This window comes from Egretta garzetta, unplaced genomic scaffold, assembly GCF_000687185.1.
Source record: "Egretta garzetta isolate BGI_Z169 unplaced genomic scaffold, ASM68718v1 scaffold40, whole genome shotgun sequence".
Lineage (NCBI taxonomy): Eukaryota > Metazoa > Chordata > Aves > Pelecaniformes > Ardeidae > Egretta > Egretta garzetta.
Genome location: NW_009258484.1, coordinates 1749122 through 1760918, shown reverse-complemented (window position 1 = coordinate 1760918; position 11797 = coordinate 1749122).

Genomic DNA, 11797 nt, shown 5'->3' with positions numbered 1-11797 from the left:
CCACCTTCTCCTGAGGACCCTTGCGTTGTACGAGTCCATTCCTGTGGCTTGCCTGCCTGTAGACAGTGAGGCTGCGATTGCTAGATGGAAGTGAAATCTGACGGCTTCAGGACGGAGGGATCCCCCCGGCCCCAGCCCTGTCCCATACAGCCAGTTGGCTACTGTCCCTGACCTCGGGGCCAGCCAGCAGCCAGGCTGAGCAGCGTCCCTGCTGCACACATACGCACACTGCAGACACAGCCCACCCCAAACAGCTCTCTCAGAGGTATGAACAGCACAAATGGTCTGAAGCTGCTCTTACTTGCCAGCCAACTAGGCTCAGGCTCACATGTTGCCAGGAGAGCTCACACCCAGACTCCCACAAACACAGATCTGGACCTGTGGTCCCTCCAGTAGCCAGCTCTCAGACCCCAGGCTCCCAGTGCCTCGTCCCCAGACCTGTGGTCTTTCCAGTAGCTGGCTCCCAGACCTCTCACCCTGTCCTGGCTTGTAGTCCCCTGCTGTCTCACACACAGATACATATATATATGTATATATAAAAGAACAGAATAGAGAGCACTCTCAGCCAGGAAAATAGTTATGCATAGCGTTTAATAAGAAGACAGGACAGACTGCAGTGATCAGCTGCCAGGGCTTGGCCAGACAAGGATATGACCAAAACCTTTTTTATACACAGCTGGCCCCTATTATCCACCCCTCCACTCCATTTTCCCATACTTGTTCCTTCTGCATCCATCTTGGTCCCTCCTTTCTTCATTTTTGTCCCTTCCTTTAACAAGGGATAATTAACATCATGTCCTATAATAAGTTCCGCACTTTCCTGCAATTCCCTTCAAGCATCCCATGAAAAGTTTTACACAATCCCACAAACCCCCTCAGATATCCCCAAATAAGTTTGCTCTTTCCCATGAGACTCATGGTAAATCTGTTCCCCACGCCTCCTTTATCAGGTACAAAGTCCTGGTTGAACCTCCTCGAGGCCTTGAGTGGCTCCTTTGGTGGCCTGTCCACTGGTGACCTGAGCACTCTGGTCTTCAGGAGTCTCTCTGTTATCTCCTGTTCTTTGGGGTTTGTGTATCTGGGTGTTGTTTATTACTTCTTATGACTCTCACCCTCGTTTTTTTATGCTGAATAACCATTAACCAGATATCCCTACAGAACAAATTCCTTCTATGCCAAGGTAGCTACAGAGTCTTCACTTGCCCCATACCTTTTACCTCCCACATGCCCTTTCATTCTGCATGTCCTTACACAGATTTACATGCATTAACTTTAGGCACTGAACTGAGTTTTCTCTATAGTCGAAGAGGAGAGGGAAATTTCAGTGAAAAATGCAATTGCCTCAGAAGTAAATCAGTTTCCAGGAGCAATTCGCTCTTTCTTGTCCTGAGAGGGAATCTTAAGGCTATTCTCCCAATTTGAGGAGGGATCATATCTCTCATAGGCTGATTAAAAAAAAAAAATCCTGAACATGGGAAAACTGAAAAAAAAAACCAACCAAACACCCCACAGATTTTCTAACTCTTTCTAAGACATTTGGAGTTCACCGAAGTAATATATGAAACATGACTTCATGTGACAGGATTTAGTCAAGAAAAGTCTATAGCATAAGAAAATAGTTACCTTCTTTGTTTGGTGTTCATAGCACAGGTCACTGTGGCCTGGCAGCTGGAAATCTGACAGCATATTGACGTAGCTGATCCAGAACCCTTCCACTCTTCTTGCATATGCACAAACAGGGTTTTTTCTTCCTTTTTTTTTTTTTCTTCATTTTCTTCAGTCTTTCCAGATGCAGGTCCCAAGCAGTCTTTCTCCTCCCTTGCTCACAGTGGCAAGAGTTCGGAACCACTAGATTCAGACCAACAAGATGTTTGCCTTTGAGTGATGAGCAGACCTTGCATCAGTGCGAAGCAGCATTCCCTTTGTGTTCTGAACCATGCATTGATCCCCACCGTCCCCAGCCCCGATGGTGAGTATGGTGCATCTCTGCTTACAATCTCAAAACAAACCCCAAAAAACCCAACCAAATCCCGACCAGTCAGATCTTGGCATAACCCTGACAACTGTGTCATGCTGCAGTCACAGCGTGCTTTCACTCATGAAAACCTCTGTCTTAGTAAAGTTCAACTTATGAATATGGAGAGATGGGAATATTCTGCTTTGTACTTCTGTGTGCTTTAAAAGCTCCCTTTGAAAGGCAAGGGTGAGGGCTGGACTACAAGAGGCACGATTCCAAGGAGCTGCGTGCACGCCTATCACCGGAGGATTGCCGTGCTCATCAACACCATCGCGGGATCCAAGGATGGTGGTATCTCTCTTTTTTCCTTTTTCCCCTCTTTCCTTTTCTTCTCATAAATGTTTCAATAGGACCCACGTCGTTTGCCATTATGCTTTCCCAGTTCAAGTTGGTTCTATAAACATTTAAAAAAATACAGCGTTCAACCAATCGTTTGGTGTCATTTCACCTCAGTTTAGCCGAGGGGAATCACAAACCTACTATGAGCCCCTGAGTTAACCAGCCTGGGTCGGGCCCCTGCTTTACTCCTCTTTCCGTATTCCCATGTTGCTCGGCTGCAGGCTGGCTGAGCTGATGGGAAAGTGAAGATGGGCACCTGTATAAAGGAAAAAAGACTGCCTGTAAACTAGCCCTGCCAGGGCCTCTAGTGAGATCCTCAGCACAACTGACAGCCCACACCATTGCTCAAAGCATCCTTAAATTTGATTATTCCTGCTTGTTCATGAACGGAAAACAAAAGGTCACTGAAGTCAAATATGGTTTCAGTCTCACGGAATAGCGTTGCAAACTATCAACATTTCTTTGACTAGGGTATTGCTAGTGACTTGCTGCAGTCTCACACTGCCTCTCTTGTTGGCACATAGGCCCTTTGGCAGCTGTGGTGAATGAAAAACCTCCCTCAGTGGCTTTTGCATGGTCATTTCTACTAAATTTCCAAGTGCCATATTCTAGTGTGTGTTCTAGCTTGATAGAGAAGGTGATAGATAATCCTGAGACAAGTCTGGCCCCAGTTTCTGGAGAGCAAAACACTGCACGCACATAAATACAGAACTGTCGGAGCTGCTCGTGGGAGTACCTCCTGGTAACTCATAGCAGGGTGCCAAGGGGCTTGGTGTCTCAGAGAGCATCTATGATAGATCTACCTATACTTGGTGTCTTTATAAATGACATGTGTAGCCACACAAACAGCCCTCAGAAGACCGATGACCCATTATAAGACTAAAAAAAATTACTCCAAGGGATGGGTTGTACACTTGCCAGGATCCTCTTCTGCATGTTGCATACACCTGATGTATTGACGCTCAGCAGTGAAGACGAATGGCTGAGCTACAGGTCCTGAAGGACTCACATGTGTCAGGAATACCTCCATGCCATGGCACGGGCTGGTGGTGATGGATGTCCAGGCATTAGATGCTTCTTATGAGTCCTTTCATTGCTTTGAAGTGTTTTTGCAGTGTAACTATGGGAAAAAATCAGTTAAGCACAGGGAAGTATTTTTATGCAGGGTATACCATAAACATCCTAGAAGGCTGTCAGAGTGCCTGAGAAATCCTATCTTGGATATATCTTGAATAACCAGATAGTGCCTAATATAACATCATCTGTGCTCAGTTTTGGGCCCCTCACTACAGGAAAGACGTTGAGTTGCTGGAGTGTGTCCAGAGGGGAGCAACAAAGCTGGTGAGGGGTCTGGAGCACAAGGCTGATGAGGAGCGGCTGAGGGAACTAGGGTTGTTTAGCCTGGAGAAGAGGAGGCTGAGGGGAGACCTTATCACCCTCTGCAACTGCCTGAAAGGAGGCTGTAGTGAGGTGGGGGTTGGTCTCTTCTCCCTGGTAACAAGTGATAGGATGAGAGAAAATGTCCTCAAGTTGCAGCAGGGCAGGTTTAAGCTGGACATCAGAAAAAATTTCTTCACTGAAAGAGTTATCCGGCACTGGAATGGGCTACCCATCCCTGGAGGTATTTAAAAGATGGACAGATGAGGTGCTTAGGGCCATGGTTTAGTGGTGGAATGGCAGTGTTAGGTTAACGGTTGGACTTGATGATCTTAAAGGTCTTTTCCAACCTAAACGATTCTATGATTCTCTGACCATTTTTCCACTTTTATTTCCTGTAGGAGATCAAACAGGTGTTTGTGGTAATAACTGAATTTGTCCTCTGGTTAAAATAATTAAAGAAGAGTGTATTCTTCTGGAAAGCAAGCTGTGTTGCAGTAGTTGCTCAATGCATTATAACACTCACCATGTTGGCTTCTTCTGTCAGGAGGAAAGCAGCACGAGCTCTTCCCAAGGGACAGTCCCATATCACTTCACGTGCCTGGGCTTTGTACCACACACGGATGAGTTCATAGACAAAACTGTTATATTCCTTGAAAACTGGTGTTCATAAAAGTTGTACATTATAACATTTGAATTAATTAATTATTTGCAATATTTTCATTAATTCATACAGGCATAAATCTTAATATTGAGGAGGTGCATCAGAAAGCAAAATGAGCCCACTGTTAAAAAAAGAAAAAAAAAAATTATCCTCGAGAAGAATTGCTCATTGTTTCCCTTTTACTTTGCTTCCATGTATTTTACTGCTTTTCCCCCTACTGAGCATTATCCAAATTTCTCAAGTTAAATCAACTTAAATATATTGCTTCCTCCTCTATGTCTTTTACAAAGCAGACAATAATATCAAAACATTCATCTGCAGTGTTTACTCTTTACTGTTTTAATTATTCTGCATTAAATATGGGACTGTAAAACCAGCATTTAGAAACTTCGTAAAAACAATAACAGCCGTACCAATTATGAGTTTGATAATCCTTTATCCTTCATTTTCTGTGTTCCATAACGCAGTGACTACTCATAATTTAGCAGTCAGAGACCTTTCACTGTGATTTTTTTTTTTTCTAGAAGTCTTACATATTGGAATTTATTTAAGGTGCGTTGCCCCTTTTCCCTGCCAACACGTGGTAAAGTTTCAAACCAGCCCTGCTGATCTACATGGCAGTTCTCTAAGGAACACTGCAATGGCAGTCCTGGTGTTTTGTTGGGGGGATACATTTCTTGCTAACTCATTACTGGAAGCTTGATAACACCTTGAAATAAGACAGGCCTCTCCTTTCATCCTTCCAAAAGTTGGGGGAGAAAGAATGCGTGCCTTTGTTAGAGTCACGCAGGTTTTTTTCCCATCTAGCTAAATGTCGACCTTTCAAAAATCCTGCCTGAAGATGAGTTTTAACAACACGTGTCAACGGCAGATTCTTGGGTGAGCTGGATGGTGTGGAAAAGTAGATGTCAAACAGTGACTTACAGACACAAAGCCATGGAGAGCGTGAAGCTGAGAAACCACACTTGTGCATTAACCACAAAGGGACTTGAAGAAAAGTTTAGACTTTAATCTCTTCTTTGTACTCGGTCTATTTTTGTTCTGGAACGAGGGAGAAGTTGGTTTCACCTTTCAGTTCTTATGCAACAGAACAAATTTAGAAAAATATTTACATTTCTTCCTGAAGGTTTTTGCTCTGACTATGGCTATTATAAAAGTGCTATTACAAGAGCTCAGGAAAAAAAAAAAAGTTTAATTTCCCTTATGCTGTGCAAATGACAGCACTGTGTGCATATCCAGTCCCCTCTGCCAGCACGGCTCGGTCAGTCTTAAGCTGAATAAGGGGCCCTTTACAACTCAGTTGGTTCTTCTTGCTTAACAACCACATTCTCCTAAAGCTACCAGTTTTCTATATGATAAAAAAACCCCTAATTTTCAAAGAAAAAAAGAGAAGCAAAGAGATGGAGGAAAGCACAGACCACAGTCAAGGTTGGTTCACTTGCCAGCTCTTTGAAGAAGGAAGCAGAAGGCAGCAAAAGTAGAGCTGTGCCATATAATTTTTTTGTTATTTCCTCTGCTTTTCAAAGTGCCTTGGCTCTCTGATCTCTAGCAGATAGGTGCTGTAGCCATTTTTCAGCACAAGGCTTATCTTTATATGCCACCTTTAGATCTGCATTTCATCGTGAATGGCAAGACAAATCCCTACTGATCTTCAAAACAACTCGCAAGCAAAATAGCAAGCTATCACACTTCCATTCTCTTAATTTCTTTTTCTGAGGCTCGCTTTTACGTATCTTTTTTTTTTTTGATCATGCTCTCTCAATGAATGTTGGTGCTACTTGACCTTTAAATGTCAAAACCCATTTGAATGGCGTTTACTGTGAACCCTGCAGCCATATACCATATGTGAATGGCTAATATACATAAGAATCAAGAGATACATTTCGTGATTCACAGCTAGGCTTATGAATTCGTTTTATTATTCCTATCACCTCCCCATCCCCATGAAAATAAATTTGCAACTAGCTGCTGCTATTTTAAGAAGAGAGGAGGGAGTGAATATACAGGCAAGCTGATTGACATAAGTCAGCTAACTCTTCCAGCTAAAGGTCTGAGTCTGCAAGCTGTTTCTTGTGGGTGGATCTCTGTGCTTCGATTGAGAAGCCTGCAGAATTTAAACCGAAATCAGCTCTAGCTAAGCTATAAGGCATAAACTCTTCCTTTAACAGTTCTTCAGGTGAAGAACCACTTACAAAGTGGAGTCACTTTACATATTATTACTACCATTTTCCGTTTGCCCCTGATGGTTTTTAACACACAAATATTCTCTGTATTTTAATTTTGTGTTTGTCTCACCCTGGGCAATAAGAAGAGGTTTAATCACTGCATCTACCTAGATGAAATCTAAAATCTGAACCAGATGTCCCATCTTTTCCCTTGAAAAGTTATGGAGAAAGGCAGGGCAGGGGAGCCAGTCATAAGGAAGGAACTGAAAATATTCTCAAAACAGTCAACAGTTTCATTCAGGCTCATCTCTCTAACGCAAAGCTGTTTGGCAGCAATTCGGTTATAATGGATGTTCTGTACCCGTTTCAGCTAGGACAAAATAGCAGATTTTGTCCAGTTCTCATGCCAGTAATAGAAAGAAGATAAAAGGTCCCCTTCCTCCATCAATTACTGAAGCAGAACGTGACAGATTTTGAAGCCATTTATTCGAAATTACGCCCATGGCATGCTGCAGAAGAGAGTACGGATTTCCACTTGCAGCCCTCCTGTTGCTTGCAAAGGCAGACTGGCCTGTTTTACCCATTGGAAGGCCTTTCTGCCTGCAGAGAGGTGTAGCCTTCAGGAAGGGAGAATGAAAAGTACTGATTAACTTGCCACTGTTTCTCTCACTTGGTCTAGACTGGTAGAAATGGCTGTCACAAAGAAACAGGATCAGGGCTCTGCTGTGCTGCAGAAGCAGTCCACGGCCTGAACAGCCTGCGGGAAACTCGTCATTGTAGAAACCTGGGAATAACATCTTGCTGGGTGGCCAGCCAATAAACTCTAATAATCCCTTTTTTTTGGTATACAAAAAAATGCAAGCATGCACAATTGCCACCATTCATTCAATTTTCATGTTTCATCTTTCTGAGTTAGAAGGCACGGACTGATTTGCAGGTCTGTACCGGTGATGCCTGTCATGTTGAGATGGAGACACCTCTAGAACATGACAGAATGATAGTGCTTACAACACCCACAGGAAACAGTTGTTATCCCACAGGCAAGTGAGAAATTGAGTCACCGTATCACCATCATCTCTTGCAGCCCAGGCGAGTGTCCTAATTATAACATCGTTCCCTATTCAGAATCGTCTAAGTAAAATGAAGCCTTAAAGTTAAGTACGTCAGTAGTATTGTGGAGCCTTGCCGGCACAACAAGCAGTCTCACATTTGAATTACAGACCTCTAGGCTAGAGCACGACCTGCAGGAAGGCCTCAGGAGGTACCGTAGGCCAAAGCAAGGGCTGTTCAACATTCCCCTGATAAAATGCCTTATCCTGAAGTAAATGGGGCATGGCCATCACTGGGAACTTTCCACCCAGCCATGCAGATCTCCTTCCTCGTGTTCACTAGTACACATACCGACCCAGCGCTATGCAGGTTTACTGAGCCTTCCTCCCAGTCAAAGGGGCTAATTTGATTACTTAATGGCCTTTAGAAAGCAACTATAAAGTAATCATCTATTCTTAGCTGCACCACTTCTCCTTTCAAAAATGTTTTCCCAAGAGCTCAGCTCAGATGAATGGGGTGTTGTCCACGGAGCTGTACAGCTTGCCTGCAATTCCCACCCACCGTCCTGAAAAATGTACCTGATGATAGGTAAAGGTACAGTACAGCAGAAAGAAAGAAAATCCTCATATTAAAAAAGCAAGAAAATCCTCTTTAAGTTAGGTAGCCATCACAGGTATTGCAGATTTTTATGGTTTTGTGATATATTAGCCTCAAGTTTTCTCCATCGGTGCAAATCGCCAAGTGGGCCAGCATACTGAATGTGAGCTCCCCACTCAGCACTACAGCACTGGGAACACTGGTAGCAGTGATGGGTACTCCTGGAAAGCAATACCTGTATTCCTCCGTGTTGAAAACTCTGCTTTTGGCAGCTGAAGTGATGCCTTCTACACTGGGAACACTGGTAGCAGTGATGGGTACTCCCATTTTGGCAGCTGAAGTGGTGCCTTCTGCCTGAAAATTCAAAGACATAAATAGAATACAAGTCATTAAAAACCTTTGGTATGAAGTACTTCCCACAGATTTGTTTTCACGGGGTTTTTTTTGAAAGAAAAGTAGTTTAGAACAATAAACATCAACATCTGGTACCATGTTGCCACTTTTTTCCATAGCAAATAGCATCACTTCCCACAGATTTGTTTTCACGGGGTTTTTTTGAAAGAAAAGTAGTTTAGAACAATAAGCATCAACATCTGGTACCGTGTTTCCACTTTTTTCCATAGCAAATAGCATTCTTATTCCAGGGAAGCTGCAATCCAAGGCATGGTGCATGTCCTCTGAGCTGACTTTGATTTCCTACCTTTTCTCGCAGAAACCATAAGCTGCTTTTCTCAAAAACCATCCGTATTTCTCAGGTTTGTGATGCTGCTACCCATTTAAGAGCCAGGTGCCTCAAAATAAACTTTAGCATTCAACTATGATTCTGAAGAAGCCTAAATGTAATCTTCCCAAGAGTCACCAGCTTAACTCGTCAGCTCATAGACAGAATACTTTTGATACCACCGCTTTGTTAAAATTGCCAAAATTACAACTTCAGGCTCATAATATCCATTGCGTTCAAGGTCAGGGAAAAAGCCGAAGAGGGAGACTGACCTGTTATATTTAAAGTAATGCTTCATGGGCAACAACAAGAGAAAGAACTGACCCGGTAGGAGCACAACTCCCAGAAATGTACATGTTAGAATTGTTGATTTGCCAGGGAGAGGGTGAAAAGGTTACAGAAAACCTCTTCAGCATCCCTTATTGAGGAAACCTTTTCCTTTCACTTGGTTATGATTATTCTCAGTCGTCTTGTATGCACATAACATAAAATGGTATTTAAAAAAAAAAACCTATTTTATCTAACCATCCTAGCAGAGCATTTTCTGTTTGTCAAACACCAAAGGATTCTGGATGACTGTGGAAAAGATGTATGTTGTCAGTGTATGTGCAGTGACGTTGGTGATGCATTTATTTCTGCACTGGAGAAAAGTCTCTTAACAAGAAATCATCAAAAGGCTGAACTGCGCCAAAGACTTTTGAGGGATCTGAAACGGCGCAGAGCAGAGGATTTGCTGGTTAAGCTGCATTTCATCATGAGGTGGCCAGTGACTGAAACAGAAGCTCCCCCCAGAAATAGCCTCCCTGCTTGGTTTGGATAAGAACAAGCAGAGCTGATGGGAGCCCTCCACCATTCCTGGTCTCCATCCTTATAACTGGACTACTGGCTGGGCTGGCTGGCTTCGGCTTCCCCCCATTGGGCACCTGAGCGCTGCAGATCTCATCCTACGATTTCTAACTTTCCCCATTTAATGTACAGGGAGTATCAGCAGCAGATTTAGCATTGCAGATTCCCCTTCTGGAACCTAACTTTCAAGCCCTATATAATTTAGGCCCTCTTTGAATCCACTCCGTGAAGTCCTTTGAAAATCTGGCTCTCAACATAAACCTTAACGACGCATTCTCTATTATTTTCTGTTTCACCCTCTTTTTAACATGCCCCTGAAAACGTCTCCAGGAATCCACTGGATACTGTTAGACAGTCTTTGCACAGATATGTTGGGCGAGTACCTCAGCTATGTTTACACTTCACAGCTCAAAAGGAATGCCAAAAGCGTACAGGTTTACTTTAGAACATCTTCTCTTTTTTCTTTATATGAGAATTCAACCAGTCCATTAAACCTGTTAAGCTTTATCTCTGCAAGTAAATAAATTATGCCCTCAGCAAGACCCTTTTCTTCTGTAGCAGAAGTATCTTCCTTGCCTCTGAGTGCATTTTTAGATTTAAAATAGTCCCTCAAAGGTATTTCTTAAATAAACCTCTCAAAGGCTTTTATAGAGTAACCTTCCTCCTCTCCCCCTGCTTTGTACCAATGCTTGTTTTAAATTGAAGTTTATATGAAGTTTGATACTACAATGGTTTTATAAAAATGCTGAACTTTCCCTCAAAATAACTCAGGCCAAAGCTTGTATGGACCAGTTTTCTCTTTCATTGCATAAATCTATTATTTAGATTTTAGAGGGGAAGGTTTGGAGTTTGGTTTGGGGGTTTTCTTGGTGGCGGCAGTGGTGGTTTTGCACATCATGAGAGCCTTGGCTGGGAAAGCAGCAGGGTGCTGTTTGTCCTCTGTAGTGTTAGTGTGCTCTGTTTTCCATTTTCTGGATCTTTGAGCACAGACGGTTCCTTCTTTCCTCCTTGGTATATGGGCACTGCTCCTAAATGATCATTCCCTGAGTCCAGACAAGTAGTCCACAGAGCTGCACGAAGCAGTAAAATTCAAGTTATTTCCAGTTTTGGTGGTGAGAGGAGAGAGGGCAGAGAGTTCAGAAAGGCCATAGCAGGCACCGCTGCGGATGGTGCTGGGAAGTCACCAGGCTAGAAGATAATAAATGAACTCTTCTATGGCTCAGGCTTGCAGATGACCGACTTTAATAAAATGAATTGAAGGAATAAGTTTGCAGTACTGTGAAATGCTACCAGGAGAAAGTATGTGCTGCAGGTACCAGAGAACAGAAGAACAAGCAATTAAAGCAATTAAGTAGGCGGGGGAGAGTACTAGGAGGAGCGAGACCGGTATCTTTGTCAAGGTTTTTGGAATATCTACCATGAAAATTGCTATAAATCCCTCCACCGATGCTGGCCCAGAGGGACAGTGTGACATGCCGGATCACCACAGAGGCTTTAGCACAGTTCACATCTCGCTTTAGCACAGGTTGACATCTCTTCCACCTCTACTCTTCTTAGTTTTTCCAAGAAATGCTAATTGCAATGGTGTCCACAGAGTGGTAAAATAAGCCAACGACGGAGAATGCTCTGCTGCTCTGAGTCATGAGGAGCTGTCGAACGCTGGTATCTAACGTTAAAAGCGTGCATGTTGCTCTAAGTGTTGAATTTTCTCCTCATCGTCCCACCTCCAAAATGCGTGGCTCCAAGTTACTCGTGAGATCTTCACACGAAGGCCAGGGGGGCCGGGGGGAGGACAGAGTAACTGCATGAACCCACCGCTGTAAGGTAACTCGTACACATGTGCCATGTGCTAAAACCGTAAACCCTGGCCTGCCAGTAACAATCTGGGGCACGATAATCCCTTAATGAGCAACAGCAGGTGCTGAAGTGCTTAAAGTAAATCACTCCTGCATTTTAGCGAGTTGTTATTTATGTCATCGCTATCAACAAGTGCAAATCCTGCAGGACTGGCAGCAGCCGGT